Source organism: Bombus affinis, chromosome 2, assembly GCF_024516045.1.
Source record: "Bombus affinis isolate iyBomAffi1 chromosome 2, iyBomAffi1.2, whole genome shotgun sequence".
Classification (NCBI taxonomy): Eukaryota; Metazoa; Arthropoda; class Insecta; order Hymenoptera; family Apidae; genus Bombus; species Bombus affinis.
Window position 1 is genome coordinate 17466094 of NC_066345.1, and position 11919 is coordinate 17478012.

Consider the following 11919-nt stretch of genomic DNA (forward strand, 5'->3'; position numbering starts at 1 on the left):
GAAGTCGAGGTAAAAACACGGGCGTAACTCGCAATCACCGTTCATATTGCTTGTTGTTCAAAGTAAGAATTGCGAGAGGTAGTTGCGGGCTTTGGCAATACCTGGACAACGTTACCTTGGTGTTTCCCTAATCCAGGAAATTGCTCGTCCCAGCAGGGCGATTCCGTCACGTGTACGAGGCGAAATGAGTTTCCATGGAAGAGAAGAAGAGGTACATTTCCGAGGAATGCGATAGAGAGGAAGAATATTGGACGATGTTCCCATAGATTTACGTGAAATCGCTGAATTCGAATGTTAGCTCTGCTGACAATAGCTTTCCCGATAAAAAGCATCACATTCAGATTTTTCTAATCCTTCGTCGCTGTGAAAAGTATTTCAATTATCTTTGTCGTGCTAAATTAATCAACGTCCTTATTAATCTTTTTCTTTAGCGTTTTATCGATAAGAAAACTCTTATTCGATAAGAAACTCTAGATATTTGCAGAACTTTGACAAAATACGAGTTCCAACAATAGACGTTATCGGAATTCCAATATTCCAACTTTCATATTCGATACAACATCCGATATTCTTTTCTATTATTTAAATGTTCTATCATTCGACTGATCGAGATGCTTTATTATTGAAATAGTACATTTCCTTCGTTACGTTAATAATGAAATTGGTATTTGTATGAAATTAATCAGTGCGCACAAGTGTCTGGCATGTAACGATACCACAGGAAAAAGAGAGAAATGTTTTAGAAGCTAGGAAGTGATAAAAATGTCTCAACAATCAGAAAATCAAGAAATGAGTATTTCTCTATTATGAAAATATCAAGTATCTTTACTTATCTACTAATTCTGATACTGGGCCTTACACTAACTTCCAAAACGCTATCTTCAATGGCTACCATACATGGAAACGATCACAAAAAGAGCCGAAAACCCCTCTTCGCTCCATTTAAACAGTAGCATACAATACGAACGACGCGACGTCACCATCGAATGGCCACGAAAAAATCGAGTGGCGCTCGATCGCATTTACGGACAAACAAAACGTATACCAACCGGCCCCAATCTGAGCTCCGATCTCGAGCACGAAACAGCCAGCTGGTAACAAAGGTGACCAGAATCGCGGATCATAAAATGCAGCAAAAATAACTCCGAATTTAGCATCGTACACGGGCCATAAATCCACGCCGCTTCCGACGTTAAGAGTCGCCCGTGTACCTCGATCGGCCTCGTGTGCAAGGTTCTTTGACCGGTGCACGTCGAAACGTTTGCGAGGGTGTGTACACGCTTTCGCTATGGCGCTATAAGCTTTGTAACTTTCGCGTACGCTGGCCTCTGTACCTGTGATCCAGGGGGTTGGCGAAATAAAGCGAGCTACACGATGGTTAATAATCCTATTTCCTATTTATAAAGTTTCGATCGTTGGTTTTGTTGCATCACAACGAAAAGGGATCTTGAAAAACGGTTTACATCTGTACCTATCTTGGCCGTGTGAGAGCTAATTTCGAAAAACAATCGCTTATTAAGAAACGATCTTGGAGGTGCATTTATCGTAGATAAATTATCGCTGAATGTTTTATCGAACGTCTCCTTGAGCCACTTACGTATGTTTACCTCTATATTTGTCTAATTTTAATATTCGTGTAATTGGCTAGCGCTTGTTCAGTTGCTATTTTTCTACAAAGATATACGTAGAGGAATGCTATCACAATGATTGAATTTTTGAATATTTTCTTCTTTGAATCGCTCAAGTTCCTGTTACCATATAGTAGTATGATTAACATTCTTTTCGCTTTTAGCGTACCAAAGATATGCCGATGATTTTCAAGTATAGGAAAGTTTAAGAGATCAATGCAGTCAATGCATATAAATGGCACATTACACGAAGAATATCAATAAACGACTAACATATAAACATAATAACTCGGTATCAGAAACACGTTCGAAGACTGAATCCTGAAATCATCGATCATTATACCCTCCCTCCTACCGGCTCATATTCATCGACTTGTTCGTACAACGAGCAAATACCTTAACCTTCCTGTTAAATTTTTACTTCCCCGTTGAAGTATCAAACGTCATTTATAATTACAATTACAGCGTCGTTCGGTAATTAAAGGCCTCTTAAACAAGATCGATATGATCGAGTCTTGAGAGCGAAATAAACCAGTCTGCTCATTACATGGAAACCGTATTGCGCGGCATAATTAATCGATCGAGCCAGAATCAATAAAATTTCTTTCGATCGTACGATTATGAAGGCCATAAAGCGTTCCATAATCACTGGATCTTCAAGTCAATAAAATTCTCAAGCGGTGCCGATCACCGAGGAACATTTTCGCTCGATCGTTTCAAATCCGTTTGATAAAATCTCTTTAACCCCAATTTCCTGCAGCGAGCAAAAAGAAAAAACGAACAATGGTCATTTGAGGAAGGATACAGAATCTGGTTAGACTTGGTTAGACTGAGCGACGCTTAAGCGCGATTAACTCGCCATGTTATGTCTCCAGGATCCTGCGGGACCAGTTTACGAGACGTCGCGTCGTTTCGTATAGCGCGAAATTCGAAACTCCATTCTCGCAAAGTGTTCCCGTTGAATTAATTCGATGGTCCGCCGCGAATATTTACTGCTCGTCGCTCTGTGTATTTTTCGCTTGCCCAAAGTCTTCTTTACTTTCTGTTTTTAAATCAGTGATTTATAAAATTTAGACAGCGATCCTTTTCCTTTCTTTATGGGCAAGATGAACTCTTAGGAAAAATCAGAAACGTTAAATTTTAGGAATTGAACACTCGGTTCCTCTTAAAAATCATACTTTTTAAAATATTAATCTTCGATCATTATCATTAGACCATAGCTGTTTAATCTTTAGCTATCTAATTTTCCAACATTCTTTTCCAATTGATATTTTTTATTTTACACTGCGGAATACATTAATGACATTTGTCGAGTAAGATTTACGATACAAGTTAAAATTAAGCTTCTCAAAGCGTAACAAAAAGATGGCACAGAATTTAGAATAAATCTTTTTATCACCGTCACTCTTAAGAGACAACAATATCAATTGATTCAAAATAAGATAACTCTACTCGGACTATAAAACCAAAAAATTGATCTTCATCAAATATAATATGAGAGTATAATTGCACGGTAGCTTGCAATCTGTAGGGTATAAATATAGCCAAGTAAAATAAGCAGCACGATCAAGGTAAATCTTAAGCGAACCCATAAAACATTGATCTTTATGATGTTCATGAAGTATACGAATTACGAGCGTGTTTCGTATCATTTTTAATCGAAGCTGAATATCCGATGCGTGCAAAGATTCGCGTTGTATGTCGATCGTGAGGATAGATATTAAACGCAAAGCGGTCCTTGGCGGCCAAGATGGATCGTGCGAAAACTATAACGACGCGCGAACAAGACTTTCACTTACACGTCGAGACCGATTATACAATCACGCTCGATCTTCCCTTAATTATGGCTCACGATCGCCGGTCGAGATATAACAAATTACCGGATCTTAATTTTCTTCTTCCTTCCGACGTTTCCTCGAACTCGCTACTACAAACTACGAATAAATACGACGATGTGAGAAATTATGGGTCTGAAGGGAGTTGCTTCGACGCCATAGCCAAGTATCGAACCAGTTGCTTGCGAAAATTGTATCGCGCAACCATCGTATTTTAGAAACAACTTACGCGATAATGGAACGTTGCATATTCGATACTGAAGTTTCCCTCGCTCAAACTTTTTATTGTTTTCGGTTGACACATTTCACGAGACGACCGAGACTCGATATTGCGACATGTGGATTAATTTATTTTATTTTCTGTATAAAGAGTCAATTATTAGGAAAGTTCAAATATTTCTCTATAAGAAACACTAGTATATAAATTAATTTCACTCTGAAAACGTGAACTGTTAAAATTGAAATGAAATATTACATCACTCTCGCACGGTCCATAAAACAACTTCCAACTTTACTATTTAATTAACGTTTCCGTAAAATTAGCAATACTACGCTTTTGTATCTTGATTAGCCTGACTTCAAATATTCAGATCGGATTTTAATTTCTCAATCAAGTATTTTAATTCCAAAGCAACCAGACTAACCGTGTGGAGTAAAATCTTAATCTCTTAAAGAAGATACAAGTGTTGGTTTTAAAATAAAAATTACTTTACCCCAGCCTTATCCTTCACTGATGATCGATCAACATCCGCACTGTTCTCGACAAAAACAAGAAAATAAAGACGAAACGCGTCAGATTTACGGCAAACATTAAGCTGCCCTCCCAGCCCCGGTGAAACGTGGCTCGTCGATAAATCGACATCGATCATTGTTTCGTCTCGGCGATCAAGGGGGTTGACGTTAACGACGGAATTCAAGCCTGGATGGCGTTGGCTCGTAAAACGGAACCCCTCCTTTTCTCCAGGCCTGTGCACTGTGCACGGAAACTTCAGCCGGTCGGACGGCCGCGAAACTCGAAACCCTGGCGTTGAATCGAATTAATTGAAATGGCCGGAGCTATTATAAGAAGTTGCGGTGCTCGTTTCGTCGGGAATCGGATCGATATCCCCTGACAGCAGGATAGAAAGAGAGAAAGAGAGAGAAAGAGAGAAAGAAAGAGAACTTCTCTCTCGTTCACGAGAACCAGTTTGTCGTCTGGCTTTATTAAAACATGTAATTACAATCTTATTATAAACTTATCGTCGCTCGACGTCCCCTCGAGAAACGACACTCTAGGCTACCGGTGAAAATTACTTGTGCCGCTTTTCTCCAGATCACGTGAACCCGATCGATTATTCACGGCTCGTTTCCTTCGATTAAAAGACGAGATTGTGGCGCGCCAAGAGATTCTTTTTTTTACTTCTTGTCGTTTTATTCGTTTTTGTCAAACGAGCTAGTTCGTACTTAATTTTAACATCGGCGGATACTTTTCTCTGTTATGTCGGGCTCTATTTACATTAATCTCGAAGTCTCGCTCGATCAGATTTAACACGGTTTTAATGATGGCAAATTTAATAGCGACGATTGCTACCAGAGTGAAAAGGAAGTTGTAGGGAAGATGTAACAACCAGTGGTTTATTTGTGAATTATTTTGAAGAATAAAACCATTTAATGAAAAAGAAGCATTAACTTTATTATAGACGAACAAAAAATGCACCAAGTTTCCATTAGGTCTACTTGGGAATTAATGAGAGCTAACAAGCCAGATAAATCTTCTAAGTTCCATAAAAATATAATCTTGGCTGCGAACGCAGCCAATTAGCTCATATTATTTCCTATATAAATAATAATTGTAACATATAATGATACATTTAGTAATTTTATATCAAATAATATTGCCCACGTCTCACCGCGTGGAGGTTTCTGTGTGCGGAGACCCACCCTAACCACATCCTATCCACCCTCCTCTTACGAACAAAAGTTTATTTAAAACATCAATTTATAAACGAATTCTCTTTTTCCTGAATGTAAAAGTTGGAAATTAATCATAAAAATAGAAAATTAAATTAAATTTTAAACTAATGATGTAACACTATGTGGGTTTATAATATATCAAAAGTTTTACTTTCATATCTTACTTTCATTGCAAAGAAAGGCGTAGGATAATCGAGAGTTAAAAAGAACATCAAGGAAAAAGACAAAAATAAAATTAAATACATCTCACAAAGAGTTACATTTATTAAACTTAAATAGACGCGAACTACCTTTTCTACTACGTCAACTACATCCATGCAACTAATTACCAATAAGCAAAATTAAATACCCATACTTAGTACTAAGATTTTTTTTAAGCAATAATTATAAATCTAAACCTAATCCTAATTATAAATCTAAACTATCCTATCTATCGTCAATTTAATGATTTCGATAAATCCTATAAATATTTGACTGTAATAAGAGACGGGAAAGGGATATTGCATGGAACAAACGTATCTTTCAAAATATTGAATATTTTTCACGAACTTTGAAACATGTTTTTCGCCTTACTAATTCCATTACTGATCAACTAGAGATTTCGTACAGTCCCTACGCACTACAAGTCTAAAAGTTTTATTCAGACTCTATATACGTACGTATATAGAGACCTAATAATTTTTGTATGGTTTCTATCTATCTAACAATCTGAATATAATATAGAGAAGGAAAGGGATATAGGAGATCCTAGTCTTCTGTCGTTGATTCCATGATTGGTTTCTGAAACAAACTCAAATTATAAAAAGATTAGATAAAAACTTCATGGGACTCAATGAAATTCTCAATAGGCGAGACTCAAACACTTTTGTGTACTATCATTCTTCCTTCTTCCTTTAATTGCTTCCCATAATTCACAGTGCTCCACTCTAGAACCTTTAACGTTGGTAAAAGAAGACTAACAGCTACCGCGATATTTTATTCGCAACGCTAAAGCAAACACGATCATCATTTTACCGCAACTCTAATCCAAACCGAAATCAGCACTTTTTCACAACTCTAATTCAAACCGAATTTACCATTTCTTCGCAACTCTAATTCAAAGCGATATTAATCATTCGCAACACTAACAGAAAAACGCGATTGGGCCCATATGATGGTGTGCCGACATATACGTCGGCAAAAAAAAATACTACTACTACTACTACTGCATACTACACATATTAAAAGCGAGCATAGTGACAAAGTAGTAACAAGAATGACTTCCCATACTCTGGATAATCCAGAAGATGAGGAGCCATTAGTAGTTGCCCTCTTCTATGGCAGTTTGCCGGGCCTCTTCGGCTTATAGCCTTTTCTTTCTTTGGGCGCAATGCCCGCTGAAACTTAAATCTAAGCTCGAGTCTTTCTAATCGCAAACAAAAGAAAAACTTGTAAAGGTAAAATAAAAACATAAATCGCGGAAGCTGATTCAAGTGCACATGGACTGACCGACGATCACGGTAGTGATCGTTGTCCATTCGCATGTGCGTGCTCGAGCGATACATAAACGTGCGTACCGAGACCCACTCGCGACCACGACCGCGAAATTCAAAAAACCGATAGGTAAAACCTTAAACGAGTGGCATTCCCCGCTAGTTCTAGTTTTACTGACGATTTTTCAAATTAGATTTCCTGAAACAGGTTGGTCACGCGAAAACGCGCCTACCCGACCACAGACTGTGCCAACCTGCCCGGCCCTACCTACTTATAATTAACAGACACACCAGAAAGAATGCTACCTATCCTACCTAGCCCTATATTTAAAAATGGCAAAACAAGCACACCAACACACTCGCTCCACGATTCTCTCACATACCACCCGGGCGCAAGGGCCTACACTAGAGAGCGCGTCCCGGGACGCCTCCGACACCCGAGTTCAGCACGCTACTTGCATACTCTAATTTACGTACCATTTTCCTGAAATCGACTGACGAAAGCTAGTAACCATTGCGTAATGAAAGTACACGTAAATTTCAATTTTAATTATGAAAATTAATAACAAAAAGATTAAGTACATCTTTTATACAGACGTTTTTATTATAAATGCTTATAGATTAGACAAATTTGGTATTATTATCATAATTCGGTCGTAAGATCAATATCATTAATATTTGTAATTCGTTGTATCCAATAGCGGATCTGGCTATTGTTATAACTTCTGATTGGACGAATATTTGTGAATTGTTTTTTTATTATTTAAAGTTATAGCGAATAAAATAATAATTGAAACGACGCAATTCCACAGCCTAACCACACACACACATAATGTGGAAAATACGTCGTGCACGATACACTAACGCATCGTCAGTCGCTAAGAAATATTTATAAGCTTATGAACTATGGTCATCGTACTTAATGCCTTTTCTTCGCTCAAGTAACACCTGGGCACGTGAGTGAAGTCCTGGTAATAAATACGGAAAGGGTTAAACCTGAAAATCCTGAGCTAAAAACTGATTAGTGCATCTATTTTACGTCTACCGGACTATAATCGAATCAAAATAGTGTAATAATATTGACTTTATACTCTACTTTACTAATTTGATTATTGAAATTATCACAGTAAAAGAAAAAAAACTGACAAGTAAGAAATTCATTTAATAATATTGATTTAAATAACTTCAGACGATCTCTTCATCAAAGCACATTTTTGGAAACATGTAAACAGTGTTGTAAACTCGTTGCTTTGATTTCAAAATCTGCCTGTCGCGAAATTTCTTCTTGCACATGAAATTTCACACATTTTTATGCGCAGAGGTGAACTCTAGCGCCTTTGTGTTTTAAATTTTATTCATGTTTATAATATGAAAATCAAAGAGAATTCATACGCTAATATTTTCAATATTATTTATAATAATATTATTGGATAATATTATTATTTAACTTCTGCATATATCGTGGTGAGAAATAATTTTCAATCACAGATAGATAAACAAATTATTAATAATATGTGGTTCGTATTAATTATTCACATCATACTAATATCATTAATATAAAGTGTAACTCGTCAATGTAGTAATATAATAAAACGCGATGTGCAAGAAGACCTATCCTGAACTAGTAAATAAAACACAGAAAACAAAAATATTACTACTCACGGGTATAATAAATACCCGTGGTCACTATGCTGGCAAAAAGATTCTACGTAATACAACCAGTCATCCGTGCCGATTCGGATCTTTCATCCTACGACATGATTGAGTGACCGGAGGAACAAAAATGCATGCAACTTACAATTAGATGCGTAGGACGTTGTCAGCACCGCTGCAATAGTCTAGAAGACATCATCAAGGAAGAACCATCAAAGCCCATGGAAGAAGTGGAGGGTGTGAAAAATCTGTTATAAAACGTGGATTGTTGTAAGTTACTACTAAACATTATGATTATTTGAGAAATTTGAAGTAATGAAAGACTAATATCTCGATTAAACATAAAATTATAAAAGCTTTGTATTCAAAAATTGTAAATCCAATAGTTTCTAAATTTGCCCTGATCATATTCTAATTAAAGACTAGTAATTAAAGAAAAATATACAAAGATACTTACATACTTGGCTTTTGAAGCATCATTAGATCCTCTCAAAGAACTGGTAAGTGGTAGACAATGGGACAGATCTGTACATAACAAAATATGGAACGTTATAATTTATTGAACAGAAAAATTTCTTTTCTAATAATTCTTAATTACTATAAGAATTGCAACTCTAACTTAACAGTTCGAGATCTAGGAATTGGAAATCTAATAATTTCTGAACCATGTTACACGTCTTTCTTCTAATTCAATATTAAAATTTTAAAACTTTATTTCAATAGAAATTGGCAATTCAATCAAACTACAAAAAAATAGTACTTAAACTCTTAAACTCCTGGAAGAGCTTTATCTTCTTGAGCATTGATTCTAATGCCGAAAACGAATAGTACTTGGAAAGGAGTGTAAACAAAAAAAGAAAAATAAAGTACTACTAACGCGCTCGTTTAAATAAAACGTCGAACAAACACTGAATCTAATTTCGCGTATGACTATTGCAATTAAATTTAATAAGAGCTATTGTGCTCTAAAGAATATTAAGAAAAAACTACTGCGTTACAAACACTGACTCTATCAACCGCATTGCACATGGTCACGAACATTCTCTGAAAACAAATCTACATTAGTAGAGAGGCGAAGGGGAGTAGGGAAATAAGTAAGATATGTTTTGCTTTCATGCGTTTCTTCTTTTGTGGTTGTCTATCGAGCATTTATTTTGAAAATACTGCTGTTTTTATAAAGCTATCGAAGACAAGTTACGTTGTTATCATTCATTTCCCAAAGTATCATAATGAATATGTATAACGCAAATGAAATATGTATTTATAATATACGAATAAGTATAAAATATTACTTGAGAATATGCAATACTTTTAAACATTTAGAAATGTTATAAATAAACGTATATTAATATAATATAATCGATTTCAAAGATTATGCTCTTGAAATAAACGAAAAATCTACTTTAAATTTGAAAACTTGTCTAATAATTCGCTTTGTCCAACTATTTGAAAGTCTATTTAGTATTGGCATTGGCATTAATTTATCTCAAATAAATAAATCATTTATAATATTCGACATAGCAAAGTAATCTCTATAGTCTTTTCTAATTTCATATCGGTATTCTCGAAAAAACACAGAGTTGTTAATTGTTCTATTATATTATCAATGCATCAACAACGAATCATAAGATCAGGTATGAAATATGTATCATAAAATAAATAATTGTATACCAAAAATAACCAATGATTCAATGAAAGGGCAATATAAACTTATCCATCTCCATGAAAAACCATTAAATTAAATTTTGACCGTTATGGCGTCCATATTTGAATTCCTGTTTCTTGACGCCAATATGTCTTCTTAACTGACGCCAATAACCTGCAAAAGAGAGAACCAACAATTTGGAACAAATATTCAAAATTAGAAAGGATATTATATTAAAATCAAACGATAATCAAATCAAAATCTGTGTCAAAGTAAGAATACAAGCTATTGCTAACTCTAATGATCAAATACACGATCGAAGAAAAAAGAACAATCGAAATATGCAGAGAGACTATTCAACTTCGTTATTTTAATTAATTAATAAATAATGCGTATTAATTAAGCAAACCTAATAGTAGAGTGTAAAAACAGCAGAACGACGAGAATTCTACGCAATTAAAGGATTGTATACCTGTCGCGAGTTGATACGTCTTAACGACGCGATCTTCGACCTACGAATGCCACACCGCGCCGCTGTTTGTCTCACCGAGCGAATTATGTAGTGGTGGGGATGTTCAGCCCGGTTGCAAGTCAATCGCATTCGAGTCGCCGAATTTCTGGAAAAAACTATCAGTTATAGGAAATGTTTACAAGAGCGAGGGACACGAGTGGTGTTATATTACATACACATACGAATTTGAAACACGACTATATTACAGTAGAAATATTATTCGTTCTCTTTAACGTGACCACGTAAAATTCATATATATTATTCCTAATGAATATACAGAGAATGCGTAATCAAAAGTAATGTTTTTTTTCAGTATAAAATAAAGATATATTTTTGATGGAGAGTTTTAGTTTTATGTTGTACGAGTAACGCTATTTTAATTTAATTACTTATTATTATTCGTATATTATGCGTTATGAATGGATAATGGCATAGAGAATATTGTTTTAATTAAAATCGTAATTAAAAAAAGAAGATTGAAATGAATGTCTAGTCTAGAATAAGTTGTTTTAAAAGCTTATATCTAACAAAGTAGCACCATATTTAGTCGCACTAAAGCCATCTATATATATTTTATAATGAAATCATTATTAATTATCATTAATGAATATTAATAGAGAGGACCTAGTATTTCAAACATCCTTCTTAAACACCGAATAACTCTGGAAATAGATCAGATTGAGACACGCTGCATTTTTTGATTAAACAAGAATTATAGATAAACCTTTTTAAAATAGACAAAAAATGTTTTCAGGTCACGTTATTGAAATATATTGAAAGCGGGTGACCGCAACAGTAAATCGTCAAGCATCGTTGAATTCATTTTTCTCTACCCTAGAATGGCATCAGAGGAAAAAAATTGTATGATTTGTGACTCGAGGTTTTCCCACTGTGATGTTTCTAAAAAAAAGAATCCCAAGGAACCGGCGTAACTAAGTGCCAGGAAAGAAGTGACAGCTTTATGGGAACCATACCCTTGACCTGAGCTTCCAAGCTCACGATTCAAGCTTTAGCTTTTGCATTCGAAAATTCCTCGCAAAATTATTTCAACCATTACTTCTAAAGTCTATTGTCAAAAAGAATTTGAGAAAAAATTACACATTTGCTTTATAAATTCTTTTGAATCTTTAAATTGCCTGTTTTCCTATATCACCTATATATATAACACATTATCCAAAATCCATTCTCTTGACCTATGAATACATGTATGAATAAGAAAGAA

At 35.2% G+C, this 11919-nt stretch overlaps 1 long non-coding RNA gene across 2 annotated transcripts; it reads right to left on the minus strand.

Moving 5' to 3' along the window:
- Positions 1-5656: 5656 nt before the first annotated feature.
- Positions 5657-10904, minus strand: LOC126928852 (uncharacterized). 2 transcript variants are annotated; one of them, XR_007716961.1, is made up of 5 exons: positions 10659-10904; positions 10223-10360; positions 8999-9066; positions 8687-8789; positions 5657-6196 (listed from the first exon to the last, which is right to left on the minus strand). It is a non-coding gene; the product is annotated as an uncharacterized LOC126928852 (long non-coding RNA). The 2 variants fall into 2 exon arrangements; XR_007716960.1 differs by having other exon boundaries at positions 5657-6206.
- Between the last annotated feature and the right edge of the window lie 1015 nt (positions 10905-11919).